Genomic DNA, 12326 nt, shown 5'->3' with positions numbered 1-12326 from the left:
CAGCTGTATGTTCACAGACGAAAAAATGAAGCATATCAAGAAAAGAACACTGTCCCTACTGTGAAACATGGAGGAGGCTCTGTTATGTTCTGGGGCTGCTTTGCTGCGTCTGGCACAGGGTGTCTTGAATCTGTGCAGGGTACAATGAAATCTCAAGACTATCAAGGAATTCTAGAGAGAAATGTACTAGCCAGTGTCAGAAAGCTTGGTCTCAGTCGCAGGTCATGGGTCTTGCAACAGGACAATGACCCAAAACACACCGCTAAAAACACCCAAGAATGGCTAAAAGGAAAAAATTGGACTATTGTAAAGTGGCTTTCTATGAGCCCTGACCTCAATCCTATTGAGCATCTTTGGAAGGAGCTGAAACATGCAGTCTGGAAAAGGCACCCTTCAAACCGGACACAACTGGAGCAGTTTGCTCATGAGGAGTGGGCCAAAATACCTGCTGAGAGGTGCAGAAGTCTCATTGACAGTTACAGGAAGCGTTTGATTGCAGTGATTGCCTCAAAAGGTTGCGCAACAAAATATTAAGTTAGGGGTACCATCATTTTTGTCCAGGTCTGTTTCATGAGTTTATTTTTTTTAAATAATTCTGTTGAAGCATGGTTGAAAAACAATGTCTGACTTTCATTGGTTAACATTTATAGAATTTTATTTATTATTACTTTTGTCAGATTAAAGTTATTTCTGTGACCATTGTGAGTTTTTCTTTCATTGACCAAAGGGTACCAACAATTTTGTCCACGTCTGTATATATACACACACACACACACACACACACACACACATATATATATTACTGTCCTTTATTAATCAACCCATTTTAACATGACTATTAACTACATAAATGACCTCTTTTAACTTAAGACACAGTGCACCAACAATTACATTTAGTCATTGCTTCAGTTTCAGTTGAGATATAAGCTAAAGTTAAAAGCATCTATTTATTACGCATAATTCAAAGAGGTGCTCTGGTGAGTAAAAAAGCTGTTGAATGTACTTTACAGCTTAGAATGCTGACTCTACAGACCAGCCACCTTTAACCAGTCCATTTTGGGCAAGAACCTAAAGCTGAATCAATGCATGTCAGACACAGAGAAGGCCGGAAGGCCACAAAGATGCTGCTGGGACGGGTCCACATTTTCCATTAAGAATACTGTCTGTTAAAATAATCTGCTGAGTAAACCAGGCAGCATGTTTTTTTGGAAGCAGAGTCTCCTGCTGCACTTTCCTGATGCTGCTGAGTGTGGCAATGATTCAGATGCCACTGAACTCGTTTGCAAACCCGATCATCAGAGAGCTCTGGAGTAACTTACTGTATTTTCTTTGCGTCATCTCCAATAAACCTCTGTATTCTTGACCAAGGTCACATTTCCTAAGATCTGACCTATAAGGTATACATAATAGCTTTTTGATGTATTTTTTAACAAGAACACCTTAACTAATACCCCAAGTGCTAGGAAGGAATGTTCCCTTGTTTCCATGGTGATGAATTAAAATGTATTTTTGCCCTAAAAAGCACCACTAGAGGTGAATAATAGGCCAAGCTCACTTTCTCTTACCCTGCTGTTCATTTCTCCCAGCACGGCCCATTTTCTATGTGTTATCGAAGAGTCTCATCGTCACGAAGCAGACCAGTGCACACCGACTCCGGTAAAACTGATACAATTCCTGAGGGCTTTTAGGTCTGACTCAACCAGTTAACCCCCCTGAGACAGTATTAGACATACAGTGCAGTATGTTTCAAGGAAAACTGTGGATAAATAAAGTGAAAAGTATTTATATGTGTCATTGAGCAAAACTTATTGAGTGAAGGCTTTAATCATAACAAAACGGTTAATATACTGCTTATAACTTCACATGACTCTATCGCGTTAATTAATGCTAATCTGTACAAATGTACCAATACAATATTAAGACTTCAGTTTCTTTTTACTCTTTTAAACATTTAATTCCGAATTCTGGAAAAAACCTTAATAAAATAAAACAACTGTCAAACAATAAAATAAGTCTTGAAAAAAAAGTAGTATGACATAAGAAACAAAACAAAACAAACAAAAAATGAAATACAAAGAATAAAATAAAACCAACTGACAAAAATAATAATAAAAATGTAATAAATAAAATATAATTATTATTCTATTAATCAATAATAAAACTGAGTAAAATAAATGAATGAAAATAAAAATGAAAATAAAAAAAAAATAAACAATGAAACAATATGATGAATCTTGAAAAAAACCTATATGCATAATAATAAAATAAATCTTGAAACAATATTATTATTTTATTAATAAATAATAAAATAAATGCAAATAAAATGAAATACAAAAATATAATATAATATTATAATGATATAAAAAGAAACCTTTTTATGTAACTCGCTAAAAAGATAATAAAAATAAAATAAATTAATCTTGTAAACAAAAACTGTGAAACTATGAAACCCAAGCATTCCTTTAAAATTTCTATTATAAATAGCTTAATAGAATAGTCTACTGTAAACAACAGTAAACCTACAGAGATTTGCAGTTTAGCGGGCTAACAGGTCATTCCTGTGAAAGCAGCACAAAAATGTGGTAAAGGTGTAAAACAGAAATGCTTAAACAGATTCTCTTATTATAACACAAATGATTTACGAAGCTCCGGTGCCATTAATGTCATAGCTGATTGGTTGCAAGCCATTTGGTCTAATGGCAGCCTGACATGGTTTATAGGCCTTAATTATAGTTAGATTATTGCCTGCTCTGCTTTTCCCAGGGAAAGCCCTACGCATGCACTGGCTCCGTCAGCTGTTTCAGCCTGGCTGCTCGGCCTCCAAACTTCCCCCCGTTGTTAAGCGTAACATATGTTTCTCTCCCATGCAGTCGAAAAAGCCTTGCCTGAATAATTAAGCCATTTTCTGTGGGTAATGACTGCCTGCTTAGACTGCAAACGCATTAAGCAGGCCTGGCCCAGACGGAGGTAATCAAATCATGTAGGTAACAAGCGTGTGCGAGAAACCTACATATCAAATGTTTTTAAAAAACACCAAAAGTTTTTGGGAGCATTACAACCATTATCTTCCAGCAGCCACGAGCAGTTCTTGGACACACGTATACGTATTCAAGATCAGTCTCCTCCTCTGGGAATTTAGTAAAAAGCTCTCAGAAGCTCTGATTGGACGGAGAGACGCTCGGCATGTAATCAGAAAGTTAGCTCCTCGGAGGATTCGCAAGCGAAAAAGAAACGCGTACAGAAGGAGGGGGCGGCGCGAGGAGAGGGGGATATCTATCAGCCTGGGAATGGGATGATTAAGAGGCACTTAAGCTGAAATAAGGTTGAACAGGTGACAATGTGTGGATAGCAAGAAAGAAAATAGAGTTAATAACGCCGTCTCGTAACAGATTTACACAATCTGCCCTGAGCAGCCGCTGAGGTGTGCGATGCCGTCACCGAGAACAAGGCTGCTACACGTACTGGCAATAAGTCTTCATCAAAATGCTCTCGTAAGACAACAACGCCGCTTTCACCGAGTCAGATGTCTGCAAAAGGTCTTCTAGGATGAATTTAGCCATTTATTGGTTTAATTGGGCTTTGCGGTGTGTGCTTGTTGTCTTGCGGTTGACCCTCAAATAAAACAAACATTGTGTTTTCATGGAACCTTCGATGTTAAAATAAAAATCAAAAGGTGGTTTATATATATATATATATATATATATATATATATATATATATATATATATATATGCATGTAAATGATTTATATCGTTTGAGGAAAATACATGGACATTTCACATTTTCAGGGGTCTCAGAAGCAGATGATATAAATCCATAAAGAATTCATAATTGGGAAAACTTATTAAAACAAAACACCTCTGTGTTCTTCAATGGCAAAATTACTAAATAAAGGGGAAAGAAAAAAAGAATGAATAAATAAATTGTAAAAAAGTTACATTTAAACAATAAATAAAGAAAATAGAATGAAAGAATGAATAGTAATGTTAAATAAATAAGCGTACAGATAATAATGAATAAATATTGCTTGATTTAAGATGCTAATAAATGTGGAAATGTGTCGTCGCAGTCTGTGAAAAGGAAGCATTATAAAGACCACATTGCTTTCTAAAAAAACTGGCTTTCATATTGTAACTGCATAATGGCAAATGCGAATTAAAACATCTCTGAAAATATTGACGTTGGATCAAGGCATAATAATTATCACAGGACAACCCCAATTGGCCCAGCAAACAGGAACACAGACCTTTGAACAGCGGGTTAATCGAGGTGTTATAGGAACCATTAAATCCCTCTCCACGTTCACAAACAATACACTGCTTACATAATAAAGAATCTTCCATAAATCAGTGTTAATGTTATTTCTGTAGTTTTCTGTATTTAGGAAGGATCTTGATAGATATAAAAAAATCTGATCTTTTTATAACAACAGAAGTCGTAGTTTCTTTTTTCTTCGGAGAAAACCCGAGGCCATATTAAAGAATAAAAAAACATATTTACCACTGAATTATCAAGATGATACTTCAAGAGTTTTCTAATAACAAAAGCTTTTTTAATTCAATGATTCTGCACGGCTGAAGAGCAATAAAATAGATCTAAGAAAAACATCAATCATAAATGCAATGACATTTTCTGTCAAATTGACACCTAACAGAAACTATAAATGCTTAAATGGTTATCAACGCAAAATATAAAATATATAAACAGAGCATAAGGGTTCTGTAAAGTAGAGCTGTCAAACGATTAATGCATTTTATCACATCTAAAATAAATGCTTTTGTTTACATTATATATGTATGTGTACTGTATATATATATATATATATATATATATATATATATATATATATACACATACATGCAAAAAAAATATATATATATATATATATATATATATATATATATATATATATATATATATATATATATATATATATATATACAAAAATATAAAAAGCCCTGAAATATATTAATAAAAACAAAATATTTTTCTTAAATATATACATGCATACGATTAATGCATTTAATCACATCTAAAATAAATGCTTTTGTTTACATTATATATGTATGTGTACTGTATATATATATATATATATATATATATATATATATATATATATATATATATATATATATACACACAAAGATATTAAAAAGCTCTGAAATATATTAATAAAAACAAAATATTTTTCTTAAATATATACATGCATATGTTTGTATTTATACATAAATAATAAAAATACACAGTACACACACATATACTGTGTCAACAAAAACCTTTACTTTGGATGCGATTAATCTTCTTTCTTTAACAAATACCAGCTGCAGAACTACATTAGTTAGCTCATCATGTTCATTAATAGGTCGGGCTAAGTAATAGACTTTGTCAGGCAGGTATATTATTACTCCTTTAGTAGATCCCAGTGCTAATAGTCTATAAGAGCAGGTCTTGGCACAGAAGAGACCCTGACTGTCTCATCAGAACATCACAGACCAATCAATGCTCCCTCTGTGTCGGACTGGTGCCGGCCCCATCGCATCAATTTATCGAAATGTTCTCGCCTCTCACTTGATCTCTCATTCACACACTCCTTCTCTACGTGTCTTTCTTTCTTGTGTGGAGAAACCAGACGTATTTATTTCCCTAAAACTGTCACGAAGAAACAATCGCCAACGAATGTGGCCTTCGGATTCTTTTCTGGTCTGGTTTTATAATCCTCTGGGATTATAACTAGAGCAAAAACCGCACAAAAAGGTCTCGGCCCCCGGTATAAAATAAGCATCTAGACGAGCATTCGGATGCTTAAATATACCGGCAGTCACGAATCAAACCGGAGTCTGAAGCCTCAACTCGAGAGCGGAGAGGACAGAAAGAGTATTAGTCCATCTATCACATCCCTCTCTGCTCCGATGGCGGGCCGGACCATAAATCTATCCCTCTCACCCTTAAACAATATTCTCTCCATCTCTGTCAGATGTGGCTGCTGCAATTGTGGCAAATATCCAGTGAGAAATCACCACACTGTGTCAAGCACGCGTGACGGCGGAAACTCGGCTCGACGCTCAATAAAGGAAATCTAAAGATTATGAGGGATTGTCCTCTTACTGAGTGCTTCTCTCCACCTGCCTCGTCGTAGCCGTGGAGCGATGGCACTTGCGGACTTTTGATCAGTTTGAATGGGTCAGCGGTCAGAGCTGTTATTTCAGAGATCTGATGGATAGGTCTACACTTATTCTAGGGTTTCGACTCTCAGGTGTGATCCTCAGAGTAAGAGGAACATGAAGGAGACGAGGAGAGAGTTGATGAAGGAGAGACGAACAGATATCGGTTTCTCCTCTCCAAAGTTGCCAGTGGGGTTTAAAATTAGTATTTTTCAGTAGAGAAATGATTTGAGAATTGAGTGTTTAAATTTAAATGAACAAATGCAAATGTAAACGTACACGGGGGCTTGAATTTGTTACCAAACATTGTTGCACATTAATTGGCAGAAATACATTGGATAAAGTAATCATATTTGAATTAAAGTATCATTTTTTTTTTTTTTTTATGAACCCGTTTTTGATATTTGGTCATATAAGTATATATGCAAGATACATATATGCATTCAAAAGATATAATTTTTTATTTATTTATTTACTTTTCTTAAACTCACTAAGGCTGTATTCATTTGATTGAAATAACATAACAATGCAGTAAAATAATGAAATAATAATATTAGTTTATGTTATTAGAATTTAAAGCAACTGTTTCTACTTTAATATACTTTAAAATGTCATTTATTTTTGTAAAGGCAAAGCTGAATTTTTCACTTCAGTCATTTTCTTCAGGCTTCACTCCCACATGATCGCGCAGAAATCATTTTAATATGCTGATCTGATACTCAACAAACATCATAGAAATGTTTGAGAGTAAACAGTAACACGTAGGATGTAAAGTTTAAAAGAACAGCAATTATTTGAAATAAAAATATTTTTAACAAAGCCTTCTGATCAATTAAAAAACAAACTTTAAAGAAAGAGAGAAAAAGAAAGAAAGAAAAAACAGACTCCAAACAATAAAATATAGTTCAATTATAACATATGTGACCCTGGAAAATTATAGATTGTTTTATGCCAAAATATTAAATAAAAAGCCTCTTCTATTAAGAGATTTTGTCAATTTCCTATTGTAAAAAAAAAGAAAATTCTAAACATTGAATTTAATGACACAAATGATATTTTAGAGCTGACCTTTTTAATTCTATTAAAAAAAAAACATGAAAATTGTTTAAACCCCACATCTCGCCCACAATCTTGGATTAGTTTTTCAACTGATGATTATTTGTTACATAATTGGGAATATCCCTGATTAAATGAGAAGTAAAAAAAAAAGAAAAAGCGTTGTACTGTACTGTACTGTATATTTATTCCCAGGAGCAAAGAAACGTCTGGAAAGTCTGGCAAGGTGAAGTGAGGAAGAGCAGAGGCTGTAGAGCTGATCTTGTTACTGCAGGTTGGATGAAAGTGGCAGGCGTTAAGTCAGGCTGAGATTTCTGATGTGTTATCCTTCCTACCACCTGAGAATACACACACACACACACACTTCACATTGCCATTGCAAACTAAACATCCTTCCCCGTAAACTGCAGTACTGCATCCTTAACCTTAACTTATCTCTATTTTCTAATTAAACACCACACTAATTCAAACTGAACTCACCCAAGAAAAGTTCTGAAAATCTTCTGAAAAATGCAGATGTTTGCTTTTTCATCAGAAAATAAATTTCTGAAGAAGCTTCACGTCATTTGTTCACAAGTGGATCCTTTCAGTGAATGGGTGCCAGCAGGATGATCAAGACACAACTGATCAATACATTTTTGAAGAGTCCTATACCAATAATATTGCTTTCTTCAGTGAAAAAAGTAATCTCATCTGACTCAGGATTTGCTGGTGGATTTCAAAAGCTAGAGATTTTTGCTTCACAATACATTAACTGATTTTTGTGAATTATTTTGGATTATTGTGATTGTTTTTCTCAGCTGTTTGGACTCTCATTCTGACGGCACCTATTCGGATCCACTGGTGAGCAAATAATGTAATGCTACATATCTCCAAATCTGTTCCAATGAGGAAACAAACTCATCTACATGTCGGACAGCCTGAGGCTGAGTACATTTTCAGCCCAAGCTATAAACTCCTTTAAAGAAACATTAACATCCCGATTGCACATACTTGCATGCACTCTAAAGCGACTTTCTGATGTTTACTGCACAACTTGCTTCAATCAATACAAAATTGGACAGATGAAATCCCGTTAAATCTCCCTGTAGTACCTTCCTCCTGTCAGCCCAGTTAATGCACCCGCATGTGGCTGACGAGGGAGGGAGAGCGAGCGTAAGGTCGTCTGGAACCGCGGGAGGATCCTCGGAGCAGAACACGGCCTGGCCGACCGCAGCCTGACAGCCCTGAATTAATTGACGTGCCTCCGAGAGGTTGTTCTTTAATAACTTATCGATCAGTCAGGTCAGACATGCAAAGCGTTCGCCACAGCCTGTCGCAAGCAGAGCAAGATCCTTCCGGAATATCTTATACATGTAGAAGTGATTAAAGAAAGTGCAGAGCTCTTTGATCACAGAGTAGCCACGGGCATGTGTGTGTGAGCATGTGTCCTTCTCAAGCATTCTTGTGCAGCTCTATGTAACCACCGAGCGAGTGTGTGTGCGCATACATATTCATCTCAGATAACAGATGTCAATGTGAGCTCACGTTTTACTGGTTTTGTTCCTAGACGATTGCATTAACATGAAAGAGACGATGACTGTCACGTGACTCAAGTTGCTTTTTGTGCTATAATCACAGTGGAGCTGTGATAAGGTTTTTTGGGGTTTTTTTGAGGTAAGTGATTGGCTAGATTTACGTAATACACATTTTGTACACCACAGTGTGCCGTTTTTCCCTTTAAAGGGTCCATGTTAGTACCTGAACGACATATATTAGTAGCTTTTGACAAGATACTGCACCAAAGTCAGTACCTTTATTTCTGAGAACGTATTTAACTCAAGTTTTGAATTGAATGTCAATGCATAAAAAGCGTTCTGTTATGACGTGGTAATATATATAATATATATGATCTTGGCTAAATAGATGTGTTACGCTGTTCCTGTGGCAGAGCTACTGTCAGTACATCCTTAACATGCTGCTGTGAGCACGTAAGAAATACTGATGTTGCATATATGTGATATATGAATAATACACATAGAACACATAATTATACAGGTGGAGCTGGGGAAGGTGGAGGGTTTATGAATTATGCTGCTACAGCAAACTCTGCCAAGCATTTGAATGTTGCGCACAAGCCTATTGCTCCACGAAAGAACCAATCAGCTGTGCCGGTGATGTCACTGTCACATTAAAGGCCATCTTTCAGGTTTCATGCCAGAGCTTTGCATATACAAAATAAAAGAAACCCTGAGTCATTCTTGCGAACAATACAAGCCGCACATCTAGTACAGTCCACTTTACATACTGTATAAATGACGCACAAGCTTGTCCTTTTGATGAACTTTCGATGAACAAAATGACTCACAAACTGAAAAGTTTTGAATGAGTATAAAGAATTGTTCACTGTCTGAACTCATTGAATCAATCAAAGCAGTTGCCGAATCAACATCTGACTCACTTACTGAGCTGCAAGTTATTACTTTCAGTGACGTCTGTCTTAAAATTGTTTCATTTATATAGTGGATTATAGAAAGATTTCTGTATCTAATTCGTGCTGGATCTACTTTGGATTTCATCACAAGATTTTCCCCTTTTTAAATCAAATTAGAATAGTGTGATATATGTTTATCAATTAAACATTTAAGAATACTGTGATATAAAACTTGTTGTTCATTAACTTCACATTGGTTTATAAACACAATCATTTAAGCTAAAAGTGCATATAAAAGCATCCAACACTGTATTATATGTTGCATATAAGTGACAGCTTATAAATGAGCAAAATTAACCAAACTAAATGGCTTATTTTGCTCCATAAAATGTGTGGGTTTTCATTTTAGAAATGCAGGTAAAATAGTTTAACCACAAATAGAGCTCAGCCTAAATAAATGTGATTGGTGGGCGGACATTCTGGAAGAAAGCAATTTTTTTTCGGAGCACAAAGTAGCAGCATGCAACCTCATGTCTCCTCTGCGTTGTTCTATCATCACATAAAAGCTAAATGCTGTTAGATTGGTTGTGAATAAAGTCACCTCTGATTGGTCAATGACACAGTGCAGCCACAAAAAGATAAAATCTTTTTTATCTTGCCGTAGCAGTCGACCACGACAAAGCAGCAGGGTTTCTGTGTTCGATGTTAGCAAGGGGTGCCGCTTTCAGTGCTGCCTGTGTTGTGCAGCCTCTCTCCCACTGAAAAAGAAATGAGGAGAAAATCAAAAAGAGATGTTCAAGGTGATGCAATATTTTGTTGAGTTACACAAAATTAAATGTTGAAATACAAATTCGAACTGATATACAGACTGCTGGCTCGTATAGTACAATGAACAGAAGTGTGTTTGTGTGAAAAACGAAACAAAACATTGGCTTAAGTGATAAGCATGCTTATTACTAGTATATTAGCCATTTATTATTGCACATATTAATGCGTTATTTTACATGACCTTATTCTAATCCTACCCAATACCTAAACTTAACAACTACCTTGCTAACTACTGATAAAGCAACAAATTAAGAATTTATTGAGAAGAAAAGTCGTAGTTAACAGTTAAAAAGTGTTACCTATTCTAAAGCATTACCCAAAAAGCAATTACAAATAAAAAAAAAAAATAAAAAAAAGAAACTTTAATATAAACAGCCGTTGACAGATTTTTCCTTGGATAATTCAAAAGACAGGTCTTAATTTTGAGTAACCTTTGAGACTTTCATAAGTTCTCATATTTTCCTGTTTGACTAGCTACAAAAAGTTTTCTGACCCTAGTGATTTGAACTAATGAGGGTAAATTTTTGTGCAGCCTTTCAAAACTTATTTCTATGTCAAACGCTGCATGCGCATTCATGGCCCTAAATGAGAAATATTCACAATTTTTTATTTATAATAATGAATGGTATTTCGAGCAGTTTGAAAATCGACTTTGGGTCAAAATGGCCTCAACGAAACAGGAGTGTCAAATTTATTTTTCTTATAAGAAATAATACAAATAGTGGGAAATAAATAAGCTGCCATTACCAAAATAAATGTTATATTCTGCAAAATCGCATTCATTATTCATTTACCATTGGACTTTTGAAACCTTGCAAGCCAGTTTCTTGTTCACTCTGGTTAGCACAGGAAAGGTGAAAAGAAGTGGTCCATGAAAACCAGTATTGACAGGTGGGGTACACCTCCTTCTACAACAAGGTCTGGAAAAGGTCATTGGAACCATGTGGCATTCTGAGTGGCACTCGGCCAAACTGCACACTCTCGCACACACAGATGACAAGAAAAGTGCATTTTGGTGGCTTACAAAGTGTAAACCGGTAGCAGATATTAGTGCTTCTAATTTAATGAAAAACGCTGCAACATTTAGTGCATTATAAAGCATGAATAATTAATTCAGTAGTTTGTTTGACTAGACTAGATGTGATGAAACAACATTAAAAAACGAAGATATTCATGCCATCATGATGTTTACCAAATCAATGAAGTTCTTAGATTCCTGTGCTTAAATAAATCAGCTCATCATGCAAATTAATTATGCACACGTGTTTTAATATGTTTCAATAGTGTAGACAAAAAATGAGGATATATGCAATTTCTAAAGTAATACAATCCAAGACACTGTGCCTACTTTAACAGTCTGGCAGTGAGGGGCTCTGAGGTCACAGTGATGCCCAAGAAGCAGCCAGGTGCTGTGCTGCCAAAAGGGCAATAAACGGGGCACCCCATAGCACTGGCAAGGATAAGCGTTTATCAGCAAGAATTCCCATTTTCAACCCACTGCCAGCATCTACAGCCCAATGATTTCCTGTGCCAGGTTTAAACTGCACTAATTAAGCTGACTGTCTTTATAAATCAGAATCTTGACACCTCTGTCATCTCAGTGTTAAGTCCGTTGTTGTTGGACTTTCTTCTGGCTTAATGTGCTGTGACAACTAAGTAGTGAGCTATTCTTCAGTGGACTCAGCTGAAAAGCGGAAGCAACATAACTCTGTCGAGGTATTAAAACATGCATCTGTATGTATGAGCATCCTGATGCTTAATAAAGAATTTGCTGATTTTCTAGAGTTATTATTGGCTGCATTTTACATTACATAAGTCTTATTTGTTGGCGATTTTAATATCCATGTTAATAATAAAAAAGATTCATT

General features: G+C 35.5%; 1 long non-coding RNA gene across 2 annotated transcripts in view; it reads right to left on the bottom strand.

Moving 5' to 3' along the window:
* The window catches only part of LOC122329565, a 53717-nt gene that overhangs the window by 24495 nt on the left and 16896 nt on the right, over positions 1-12326 (bottom strand). Inside the window, exon 2 of one of the 2 annotated variants that reach the window (XR_006247924.1) lies at positions 10232-10388. This is a non-coding gene — a long non-coding RNA (uncharacterized LOC122329565). Of the gene's footprint in view, positions 1-1565; positions 1751-10231; positions 10389-12326 lie in introns of those variants that run through there. The other variant, XR_006247925.1, reaches the window with a different exon arrangement.

The sequence above is a fragment of the Puntigrus tetrazona genome, chromosome 24 (assembly GCF_018831695.1).
Source record: "Puntigrus tetrazona isolate hp1 chromosome 24, ASM1883169v1, whole genome shotgun sequence".
NCBI classification, from domain to species: Eukaryota; Metazoa; Chordata; class Actinopteri; order Cypriniformes; family Cyprinidae; genus Puntigrus; species Puntigrus tetrazona.
Note: the sequence above shows the minus strand (reverse complement) of the source record. Positions and strands in the feature narration are given on the sequence as shown.